Genomic DNA, 12,870 nt, shown 5'->3' with positions numbered 1-12,870 from the left:
ACATATGACCCGTGGCATGACCTGGAAAACAGAGCAGGTCAGACCAGATTGATCTATGGATCACGGGGGCGTGCCTTGATGGGCGACGATGGCCATCCGGCCGGATGTGACAAACATAACCACGCACGGGCCGAAAACCCCAGACGAACTCCATCCGAGCTACGTCGCGACTTGGCCCAATATAGAGGCGCCGCACACCCCCTCTGCTTCACTAATGAAGTAATGGAACATGAATTACCGGAAGGGTTTAAACCCGTGAACATCGAATCATATGATTGGATAACAGAACCCGTGGTATGGATTGAGGATTTCCTCCTCCATATTCATATGGCCCACGGTGATGACGTTCATGCCATCAAATACCTCCCACTAAAACTCAAGGGACCTTCTTGGCACTGGTTGAACACTTTGCCCGAAAACTCAATTGGCAGCTGGGAAGACTTGGAAAACGCCTTCCTCGACAACTTCCAGGGTACATATGTCCGACCTCCGGATGCCGACGACTTAAGTCACATAGTTCAACAGCCCGGAGAGTCAGCCAGGAAATTCTAGACTAGGTTCTTAACTAAAAAGAACAAGATCGTTGACTGTCCGGATGCCGAAGCCCTAGCGGCCTTTAAACATAGCATCCATGACGAATGGCTCGCCCGATACCTCAGCCAAGAAAAGCCGAAGTCTATGGCATCCCTCATGATGCTTATGACCCGCTTCTGCACGGGCGAGGATAGCTGGCTAGCCTGTAGCAATAACCATACAAGCGAACCTGGCACTTCTGAAGCCAGAAATAGCAACGACAAGCCCCGACACAACAGACACAAGCATCAAAGCAACGGTGACAGCACCAAGGACACGGTGGTCAACGCCGGATTTAGTGGCTCTAAGTCTGGTCAGCAGAAGAAGACAGATAAAAGAAACAATCCGGGCTCGTCCAGCTTGGACCGCATACTCGATCATCCATGTCAAATCCACGGCACTCCTAATAAACCAGCCAATCATACCAACCGAGATTGTTAGGTTTTTTAATTGGCCTCCAAGTTAAATGCCGAGAACAAGGAGAAGGGGTCGCAAAGTGAGGATGATGACGAGGAGCCCCGGCCACCAAACACAAGGGGACAGAAGAAGTCCCCCCCCCCCAAGTTAAAACGGTGAACATGATATATGCTACCCATATCCCCAAGAGGGAGCGCAAGTGTGCCCTCAGGGACGTCTACGTGATGGATCCATACGCCCTAAAGTTAAATCCATGGTCATCCTGCCCGATCACCTTCGTTCGCAGGGACCATCCGACTAGTATCCGTCATGGCAGTTCAGCCGCACTGCTCCTCGACCCAATGATCGATGGATTCCATCTTACGCGAGTCCTCATGGATGGTGGCAGCAGTCTGAACCTGCTCTATCAGGATACAGTGCGCAAAATCGGTATTGATCCCTCAAGAATCAAGCCCACAAAAAACAACATTAAAGTTGTCATACCAGGTGTAGAGGCCCGTTGTACGGGCTCAATCACACTGGAGGTGGTCTTCGGATCCCCGGACAATTTCCTAAGCGAAGAGTTGATCTTCGATATCGTCCCCTTCTGCAGTGGCTATCACGCACTGCTCGGACAAACCGCATTCGCTCGATTCAATGCGGTGCCACACTACGCTTATCTCAAGCTCAAGATGCCCGGACCACGCGGTGTCATAACAGTCAATGGAAACACGAAATGCTCCCTCCGTACCGAGGAGCACACCGCTGCCCTCACAGCAGAAGCACAGAGCGGCCTTTTCAGGCAGAACCTTAACTCGGCGGCCAAGCTCCCGGACACTGTCAAACGAGTCCGAACTACCCTGCAGCAGGATAGTCCAGCTCGTCAAGAGCTTGACTAGCAATTTGGCCTCCGTCCCAGTCTTGACCAAGCGGCGGCATTCGTACCGTGCGTACATAACTACGCACTCAAAATACCATGGGCATAGACGGAGGCACATCTAGATCATGGTCCATAATACGGCTCAACCTCCCCTGCACCCACATACTTTCACTTTTTCTTTTTTCTTTTCAAGTTTCTTTTTTTCCAGGCCTTTCCTGGTGGCCTGATTATCGGACCTATCAAAGGACGGATACACCAAGACGGCAAGAAGCATTGGCGTATAAGGGAATTTCTAGGTGGTCTCTTTAAACGATCGTTTTGCCTGTTTTAAGGACCTGCACGCAGCTCTCCCTTGGTCGTGGCGTGTTAAATAGCCCTGTTGCTTATCACACTACTTGTACAAATACGCTTTAACCTATTAATCAAACTACAATGGAAAATAATTTGCAACCCAATTTCTGCGGCATTAGCCTATTGCTTCATTTTTGTTCTTCTTGATATTCTTATCAATTGCACCCGTACACTCTGGTACGTTTTAAATTGTCAGGGGCTTCATTATTCCCCATAATACGACAACAAAGTACGAACACTTTTTTACAGTATAGGTCGGCACCCGGAACTTCAGCATTATATGCATCGGCTCTGAACCATGTCTTTGGTCAATAGTTGGGTTGCCCGGCTCCTGTGATTACTACCTTACATTCCGCTATATCGGCAAGGGTAGTAAATGGAGAACTACAGCGATTGTGTCCTGGTTTATCCAGATGAGCACCTCAGTAGAGAAAGCCAAAAACTGACTGTCATGATGCGGCGTGAGCCGGTCAGCTGTTCGAGAGGTTACAAATCTTTTGCGATTTTTTCCACATTAGGCGGTGAATCGGTTTTTATCCGATCAGGTGCTTACAACACCCCAAGTTCGGACTTACGAACACCAGGGGCTGCGCCTAAATTTTATTGTCAAACTCCTATGGCTAAGTGAGGGTGATAAAGCCACATAGTCCGATTGCCTGGTTCGTTGCGCTAAACACCTCCTTTAAGGACCAAAACTTTGGGATAAAGAGTGTTTAGATTTATCCCGAACACCCCCGTACTACCTACGTGGGGGCTGAAGCTGACGACTGGCCAACTCTCAGACTTAACAAAACGGCCGCACATGAGGTAAAATTTTAAATAACAGGTATTATATTACATAACGGCTCTGTTTCATAGTACATGACAGCATAACATGAATGTATTCATGGAAATATAATATCCTTAGCACATTGCTCCGCCACAATGTGGGATCCCTCCAGGATATAACCAAAATACCGCTCGGGTGTGCGGTGCTCCTTGTCCGCGGGCGGTCCCTCGGTCGCAAGCTTCACATCATCCACCTTCAACAACTGCATCTTGACTCGGGCGAAGGCCATTAGCACGCCTTCGATGCAGACCAACCGCTTGATGGCATCAAGCCAAGGGAAGGCATTGACCAGCCGCTTCACGAGCCCCAAGTACCTGCTGGGTATGGCTTCAGCAGGCCATAGCCGGATTATTAAATCCTTCATGGCTAGTTTGGCCACCCTATGCAGTTCGACCAGCTGTTTTAGCTAATCGCTAAAGGGCACCGGATGTTTTGGCACAAGGTATTGCGACTAAAACAGCTTCTCCATGGATCTCCCCTCTTCGACTCGGAAGAACTCCGTAGCATCTGAAATGTTGCACGGCAGATCCGCAAACGCCCCTGGAGAACTCCAAATCCGGGACAGTAAGAGGAACCTTTTCTTCACATATTTGATCTGCGTAACAAAGGCCTTACCCACCACGAATTTTCTGGCCTCCTGGACTTCCTGGAGGGCGCCCTGGGCTTCAACCCGGGCATTGTGTGCGCTTTGGCGTGCCTTGGCAAGTTCGAACTCTTGATCCTCAATGTTGCCCTCCGAGGACTCGCATTTCTTCACGGTGTCCTGGAGCTCCTACTGGACCTGGCCGACCCTGGCCTAATGCTTTTCATGGGCAGCTTGTTCCTTGGCCGCTCTCTCCTTGGCCTCGGCCAGCGCCTTCTTGAGGGCCTCCACCTCAGTCGCCGCTCCTGCAAATATCATGGCACTTTAGTCAGCACTAATCATTCATCCTTAATGAATATACAGAAGGTCATTGTATACCTTGTTTATCCTCTAGCTGCTTTTTTACGTAGCCGAGCTCTTCCTCGGCCCACTCCAGACTCTGCTTCAGTCCGGAAACCTCAGCAGTATGAGAGGTCGCAGACAGTAACGAAGCCTGGTTGTTCACATTGACTCACCTGGTTAGTCTCCTGCGAAACTTGTTTGATCCTATGTCCGGTGTCTCTTTTTGAACACCGGACAATGTCTCAGGGCTACTATCTATAATGTGACATTCTTTTTACATAATTGCGTTGCTTACCTCAAAGCTTGTTAGAAGGTGATGTCTACTACACAACCTTCTTCTTGTAGACTTTGTTGGGCCTCCAAGTGCAGAGGTTTGTAGGACAGTAGCAAATTTCCCTCAAGTGGATGACCTAAGGTTTATCAATCCGTGGGAGGCGTAGGATGAAGATGGTCTCTCTCAAGCAACCCTGCAACCAAATAACAAAGAGTCTCTTGTGTCCTCAACATACCCAATACAATGGTAAATTGTATAGGTGCACTAGTTCGGCGAAGAGATGGTGATACAAGTGCAATATGGATGATAGATATAGGTTTTCGTAATCTGAAAATATAAAAACAGTAAGGTAACTAATGATAAAAGTGAGCGTAAACGGTATTGCAATGGTAGGAAACAAGGCATAGGGTTCATACTTTCACTAGTCCACATTCTCTCAACAATAATAACATAATTGGATCATATAACTATCCCTCAACATGCAACAAAGAGTCACTCCAAAGCCACTAATAGCGGAGAACAAACAAAGAGATTATGGTAGGTTACGAAACCACCTCAAAGTTATTCTTTCGGATCGATCTACTCAAGAGTTCGTACTAGAATAACATCTTAAGACACAAATCAACCAAAACCCTAATGTCACCTAGATACTCCATTGTCACCTCAAGTATCCGTGGGCATGATTATACGATATGCATCACACAATCTCAGATTCATCTATCCAACCAACACAGAGTACTTCAAAGAGTGCCCCAAAGTTTCTACCGGAGAGTCAAGATGCAAACGTGTGCCAACCCTTATGCATAGGTTCATGGGCGGAACCCGCAAGTTGATCACCAAAACATACATCAAGTGGATGACGTGATATCCCATTGTCACCACAGATAAACACGGCAAGACATACATCAAGTGTTCTCAAATCCTTAAAGACTCAATCCGACAAGATAACTTCAAGAGGAAAACTCAATTCATCACAAGAGAGTAGAGGGGGAGAAACATCATAAGATCCAACTATAATAGCAAAGCTCGCGATACATCAAGATCATGCCATAGAGAGAACACAAGAGAGAGATCAAACACATAGCTATTGGTACATACACTCAGCCTCGAGGGTGAACTAGTCCCTTCTCGTCATGGAGAGCCCCGGGATGATGAAGATGGCCACTGGTGAGGGATCCCCCCTCCGACAGGGTGCCGGAACAGGCTCCCGAGAGGTTTTGGGTGGCTACAGAGGCTTGCAGCGGCGGAACTCCCGATCTATCTTGTTTTTTGATGCTTTTAGGGTATATGGGAATATATAGGCAAAACAAGTCGGTCGGGGGAGCCTCTAGGGGCCCACGATATAGGGGGCATGCCCAGTAGGGGGGGGGGGAGCCCGCCCTTGTGGCCACCTCGAAGCTTCCTTTACTTCAACTCCAAGTCTCCTAGATCATGTTCGTTCCAAAAATCACGCTCCCGAAGGTTTCATTCCATTTGGACTCCGTTTGATATTCCTTTTCTTCGAAACACTGAAATAGGCAATAAAACAGCAATATGAGCTGGGCCTCCGGTTAATAGGTTAGTCCCAAAAGTAATATAAAAGTGTATAATAAAGCCCATAAACATTCAAAACAGATAATAAAATGGCATGAATGCTTCATAAATGATAGATATGTTGGAGACGTATCAGCATCCCCAAGCTTAATTCCTGCTCGTCCTCGAGTAGGTAAATGATAAAAGAAAGAATTTATGAAGTGTGAAGGATCCAGCGAATAAGCATCACCTGGATCACATTGACAAGCTTGATGTTCTTGTCCATCATGCTCCTGATGCGCGTCTGAAGCACTGTCAGCTCATCCGGCGAAGACCAGTCCAGGCCCTTCTCTGGCCAGGAGGTGAGCCGCAGCGGGGCTCCAGACCGGAATTGGGAGCCGCAGCCCAGGTGGTGCCGCAAGGCTCTATGATATAGAACCATGATTTCTGCCACCCTTTGACGGTCTTCACAAAGGAGCCTTCGGGCCATGTGACGTTGGGCATCTTGCTCACCATGGCGCCTCCGCACTCTACGTGTTTGCTAGTCACCACCATCGGCTTCACATTGAGGATCTTTAACCACAATCCGAAGTGGGGTGGGATGCGGAGGAAAGCCTTGCACAGGACAATGAATGCCGAGATGTTGAGGAAAGAATTTGGGGCTATATCATGGAAATCTAGCCCGTAGTAGAACATGAGTCCGCGGACGAATGGGTGGAGAGGAAATCCCAGCCCATGGACGAAGTGGGGGATGAAAACCACCCTCTCATGGGGCTCCGGGGTAGGGACGATCTGTCCCTTGACCGGAAGCCGGTGGGATATTTCCTTGGCCAAATACCCTGCCTCCTGGAGCTTCGTAATGTCCTTCTCCTTGACGGAGGAGACCATCCACTTGCCCCGTGCTCTAGACCCGGATATGGTTGGAGTGCTTTCTTGGGGTGGGAAAGATGAGAACTTGGGTGCTGGAGCTCGAGAATGGGGGAGGCAGAGAGAGAGAAGGCATGGGTGAAAGGGGTAACTCTTTATCTCTTTATAAAGGCTGTGAACATCAAACGCCTCCCCACTCGCCTTAAAACTTGCTTATTCCCCAAGGGCCGTGCAGACGGCATGTGTGTTACCCATGCCCGTATTGATGAGAATCCCGCAATAAGGGGACACGATCTCTGCTTTGACAAGACGTGCCAATGAAACTGCATCTCAAAATATGGAGCGGCAGACTAAAAAATGGTTCGAATAATGGCCGGGCGGCGACATGAGGTCACGCTACAAAAAGTTGTCAGCGGATTGGACTCATGAAATACTATACTCTCTGCGGTTGTGTGTGGTATTTGTTTTGCAGAGCCGAACACATTTTCTGTATTCGAAGGATGCTTTGGAGTATTCAGAGGAGGAACCCTCCTTGCAATGCCGAAGACAATCTGCGCGCCGGACACCTCAACATTGAAGCATGGTTCAGGGGCTACTGATCGAGTCCTATATTAAGGGGTCCTCAGACGTCCGGTCTATGTGACGTGGGCCGGACTGATGGGCTATTGAGATACAAGACAGAAGACTCTCTCCCATGTCCAGATGGGACTCTCCTTGGCGTGGAAAGCAAGCTTGGCGTTTGGATATGAAGATTCCTTTCTCTGTAACCGACTTTGTACAAATCTAGTCCCCTCTGATGTCCATATAAATCGGAGGGGTTAGTCCGTAGAGGCAATCATAATCATACAGGCTAGACTTCTAGGGTTTTAGCCATTACGACCTCATGGTAGATCAACTCTTGTAATACCCATATTCATCAAGATCAATCAAACAGGAAGTAGGGTATTACCTCCATAGAGAGGGTACAAACCTGGATAAACATCGTGTCCCCCGCCTCCTATTACCATCAACCTTAGACGCACAGTTCGGGACCCCCTACCCGAGATCCGCCGGTTTTTTCACCGAGAGCAGCAGACAAGGTGCAGCATAGGACTGCCTTGGAGTAGGTGCAGTTGGTTGGTACATGCTGTTGGGAATCCAGATCCTACGCTTCTGCGAGGGCGGGCCCGAAGATGAGCCCATGTCACAGTTGCGCCTGTGAGAGCTCTGGTGTTCCTGCAGACCAGTTTCGACATTGATGGCCTTATTAACCAAGGTGGCGAAATCGGCAAAGTCAGCTTGTAGTCCATCACGAAACTTCTCCTGTCTGGGAGCATCAGTTGCAATGTCCTCTTCAGCATAGCGGGATAAGTCCGGAAACTCTCGCTGGTAAGCTTTCACAGTTTTGTTGCCCTGGGTGAGGTTGCAGAACTCGCGCTTCTTCCGGTACATGATTCCCTGAAGAATGAAGCGAGCACGAAAAGCAGCTTGGAAGTCTGGCGAGGTGATGATTGTTCCAGGCAGCAAAGTATGCCTGTGGTTGTCCCACCATTGAGCAGCAGGTCCCGTCAGGAAGAAGGAAGCAAAGGTGATGTGGCCGGCAGGGGCTACATCAGCAGACTCCATTTCATAGGTGATATTTCGGAGCCAGTCATCAACATCCAAAGGCTGAGTTGAGTTGCCGTAGATAGTTGGGTTGAGGTGCATGAAATCCTGCAGAGTTACTGGGGTTAGTTGTTGGTTCACATTGGGGCGAGGAAACTGAGCCAACATATTCTCTATGAACTCGCAGTTCAGCTCAAACTTTTGGATCATACCAGCCATGTTCGCAGGCGGTGGTGGGTCGTCGCCACCATGACCACGACCACCTGGTCTAACCATCCTGCTAATATATAACAAGGGTAGTTTAGCATTGTGAAATTTGCATAGACAAGAATCATTCATGAAGAAACATGCATAATGAAAGGAGCACGATAGATTCTACATAGTAGTCGGCATAACTTACAAAAGGAGTCGAACATAGAGTTTAGTACACCGAGTTCAGTACATAGACTAAGTCATCATAGGCGGCACGCAGGCTCGTGGCGAATGCATCTAGTACTAATAAGCAAGACTACATCAGTCCCAGGAGGAACAGTGGAGGAAGTCGTAACCTGACAGCTGGTAGTGATGCAACGGATAGTCCTCCACGTCAGCAACCTAGGGGCCGCGGATACTCTGGTGTAGAACCCGACGCTTAGGGGGCAGAAGAGTACCAAGTACGGGAGCATAGCCTCCCACATTTGGCCACCCAACACCTTGGGGCATCACGGACCTGGCTGGGTAGATCACACAATGCGACAGCTATCCAGATCGGACAAAGGGGTGCAACAACGTCAGAGCACTGTAAAGGTGCTGACGGGTGGTGTACAACTCGTGTCGAAGAGCTCGGTTAGCTCGATCTAGCCCATCATCATGCATAACCAGGTTCTGTTAGTGGAAGAGGTCTCGGGTGACAGTGGAGTAGCTAGTAGTGTAGTATCCCTCCGCACCAACGTCGGATGCGATAGCAATGTGCCTGAAAGGGGAATAGTCCAACTCTCGATACTCTCCATGAAGACATGTTAGAGTAGCATAAGCAGCATCGTGGACTGCCATATCAATGGTCACTCCAACACCATGAGCGGTGTGCAACACAGTAGTGGAGTCATACTCCCGAGAGTAGAGGTGGACGATGGAACGGTACTGCTCCTGGTTAAAGTCCTGGAATTGTTCGTACACAGTGTACTCAGGGTGCCAGCAATAACCCAGATAGGTCATCATCTTAGCTAGCATAGTAGGTGATCTTGAGGCACCAATGGCCGTGGTGTGGCGCACAACCTGCCTCGTGGGTTCCATCTGAAAACAAAGATGTTTCAATGGAGTCAAATGACAATGTGGGTATTATTCAAAATACTATTCTAAGGAATAACTATGGCTTATCCAACTTTGGGGTGAATGTGGTAACGGGATCCTAATGTTAGAGTTAGTAAATTCAATTAACATGAGTAGAAGAGAGTTCAGAGCCCCAGAGTAAAGGTCTAGGAGTAAAAGATCCTAATACCACCTAATGGTGATGTGGGCATGTAAGACACACAACCATGTTAGTAAAAGTTTTGTAGTGACAAGACTTGACTTTGACCAAGAGTGTGTAAGGGGGATTCCTACAGGCAGTCGGCTCTGATACCAACTTGTGACGCCCCCTGATTCAATCATACACTAATCATGCACGCAAATGCGTACCATCAAGATCAGGGACTCACAGGAAGATAATACAACACAACTCTAAAAGTAAAAAAAATCATACAAGCATCATATTACAAGCCAGCGGCCTCGAGGGCTTGAATAAAAGTGCTCGAACATAAGCGAGTCAGTGGAAAGCAACAATATATGAGTACAGACATAAGTTAAACAAGTTGCCATAAGATGGCTAGCACAAACTGGGATACAGATCAAAAGAGGCGCATGCCTCCTGCCTGGGATCCTCCTAAACTACTCTTGGTCGTCAGCGGCCTCAACATAGTAGTAGGCACCTCCAATGTAGTAGGAGTCGTCGCCGACGGTGGCGTCTGGCTCCTGGGCTCCATCATCTGGTTACAACGTCCAGGAAGAAGAGAAAAAGTGGGAAAACTGGGACCAAAGCAACCGTGAGTACTCATTCAAAGTACTCGCAAGCAAGGAGCTACACTACATATGCATGGGTATATGTGTAAGGGGGCAATATCGGTGGTCTAAACTGCAGAATGCCTGAATAAGAGGGGGATAGCTAGTCATGTTGAAGACTACGCTTCTGGCAGCCTCCATCATGCAGCATGTAGAAGAGAATAGATGGTAAGTTCACCAAGTAACATCACATAGCATAATCCTACCTGGCGATCCTCCCCTAGTCGCCCTGTGGGAAAGCGATCACCGGGATGTCTCTGGAACTTCTCTGGGTAATTTTTATTAAGTATCCGGTTCTAGTTATCATAAGGTCAAGCTACAACTCCGAGTTGTCCTTTTACCGAGGGACACGACAATTCGAATACATAAACTTCCCTGTAGGGGTGCACCACATAACCCAACACGCTTGATCCCTTTGGCCGGACACACTTTCCTGGGTCATGCACGGCCTCGGAAGATCAACATGTCGCAGCCCTACCTAGGCATAACAGAGAGGTCAGCACACCGGTCTAAATCCTATGCGCATAGGGGTGTGGGCCCATCGCCCATTGCACACCTGCACGTTGCGAGGGCGGGCGGTGAGCAGACCTAACAACCTCCATTACAAAGGAAGTTGCATTACATGGTCCAACCCGGCGCGCGCCGCTCAGTCACTGACGTCAAGAAGGCTTCGGTTGGTACCACGACGTCGAGTGCCCATAACTGTTCCCGCGTAGTTGGTTAGTGCGTATAGTCCAATGGCCATACTCAGATCTAATACCAAGATCTTGTTAAGCATGTTATTTTGAAGTAACCGCGGACACCGACCAGGGCCAGGCCCGCCTCTCACCTAGGTGGTCTTAACCTGCCCTGTCGCTCCGCCACAAAGATCCACACAGAGGGCCGTTGGGACAAATGTCCTTTCGGCCCCCAATCCGTCAATCACTCGTGGGTACTCTACGAGCCGACCCGACTTTAGTCACGACTTGAATGTATGTATATATGTATAGTATATACCCGTGATCAACTCCCGAGTGATCACGGCCCGATAGTGTAGCATGGCAGGCGGACAAGAATGTAGGGCCACAGATGATAAACTAGCATCCTATACTAAGCATTTAGGATTGTAGGTAAGGTATTAACAAATGTAGCAATAATGACAGGCTATGCAACAGAATAGGATTAACCAAAAACAGTAACATGATACACTACTCTAATGTAAGCAGTAGAGGGAAGGAATAGGCGGTATTTGGTGATCAAGGGGGGTGGCTCGCCTGGTTTCTCTGGCAAGAAGGAGGGGTCGTCAACTCCATAGTCGACCGGGTAGCAACGACGTCGGTCTCATAGTCTACCGAGAGAAGAGGAGGAAGAAACAACAAATATAATGCAAACATAAGCATGATGGTGCATGACATGACAATGTGCAGTGCTAGGTGTGCCCTAACACGGTAGTAGGTGATACTGGCGAATGGGGGAAACATGCGGGAAAGTATTCCCAGTGTTTGACGTTTTCGGACAAATGAACCGGGGGTGAAATGTTGCATGTTCGCTATGCTAGTGACGTGTGGCTGACAAACGGATCGCGTATTCGGATTCTTCTCATCGTTCTGAGCAACCTTCATGTACAAACTATTTTCATTCGAGCTATGGATTATTTTATATTAATTTCCAAAATTTTAATCAATTTCTAAATTATTAATATTAAATTAAATCTAAAATATTATTACTCCATCAGCATGACGTCAGCAGTCAACAGGTAGCTGGCGTGTGGGGGTCCGTATGTCATTGACCGTTTAACTAACTAACTGTTAATTAGGTTAATTAATCACAATTAATTAAGTTAATTAATTTGGTTAATAAATTAATTAATTTTTTTATTATATATTTTATCCTTTTTTGTAAACATTCCAGGGGCGTTGGCCCCGCGTGTCATTGGCCCAAGGGGCCCTAGTGGGTTTGGGCGCTAACGGGCGTCTGGCGCCGCCCGATCTGGCGCAACGGGCGCGGGCACCCAGGCGTGCACCCGTGGCCACCCAGTGGGGCGCCAGCCACGGCGGAAGATCAGCGCAAGGTGGCGCGGCATCGGCTAGAGGTGGTGATGCGGCCGGGCCGGTGCAGGGCTGCATGGCGATGCAATGGCAGAGCGGCACGGCGAGCAGCAGCAGGGCGCAGCATGGCGCGGGCGGCGCGTGCTCCCGCGGCGAGGCAGCCGCGAGGCCAGGAGGGTGCAGGACGGCGCGATGACGCGTGCAAGCGCGGCCAGGGAGCCGCTGTAGGGGCATGGCGAGCTGGAGGGGGGCGACCGCGGTTGGCGATGTCGCGGGGCTGCGGCAGGAGTCGGCGCGGTCACCGAGCAGGAGCGGGGAAGCGGGCGCCGCGAGGAACGGTAGCAGGGTCACGACGTCGCGTGGTCGCAGGGTCGGAAGAGGCCAGTGCTGGGTGATGCGGGAGCAGTGTCCGCGGCGACGGCGACCAGCGTGGTGCAGGGAAGAGAAGGAGGGGGCCTCACGGGGGTTCGTAGTGGACGGGGCAGTGGGGTGCAGGGAGGAGGATGAGGATGACATGATGGAGATGGGGAGGCAGTCCAGCATGGTGGCTCCGGCGTCGAGCGGCGGGGCGGCGGG

This window comes from Triticum dicoccoides, chromosome 6B, assembly GCF_002162155.2.
Source record: "Triticum dicoccoides isolate Atlit2015 ecotype Zavitan chromosome 6B, WEW_v2.0, whole genome shotgun sequence".
NCBI lineage: Eukaryota > Viridiplantae > Streptophyta > Magnoliopsida > Poales > Poaceae > Triticum > Triticum dicoccoides.
The sequence above is the reverse complement of the archived record's forward strand: the minus strand, read 5'-3'. Positions refer to the sequence as shown.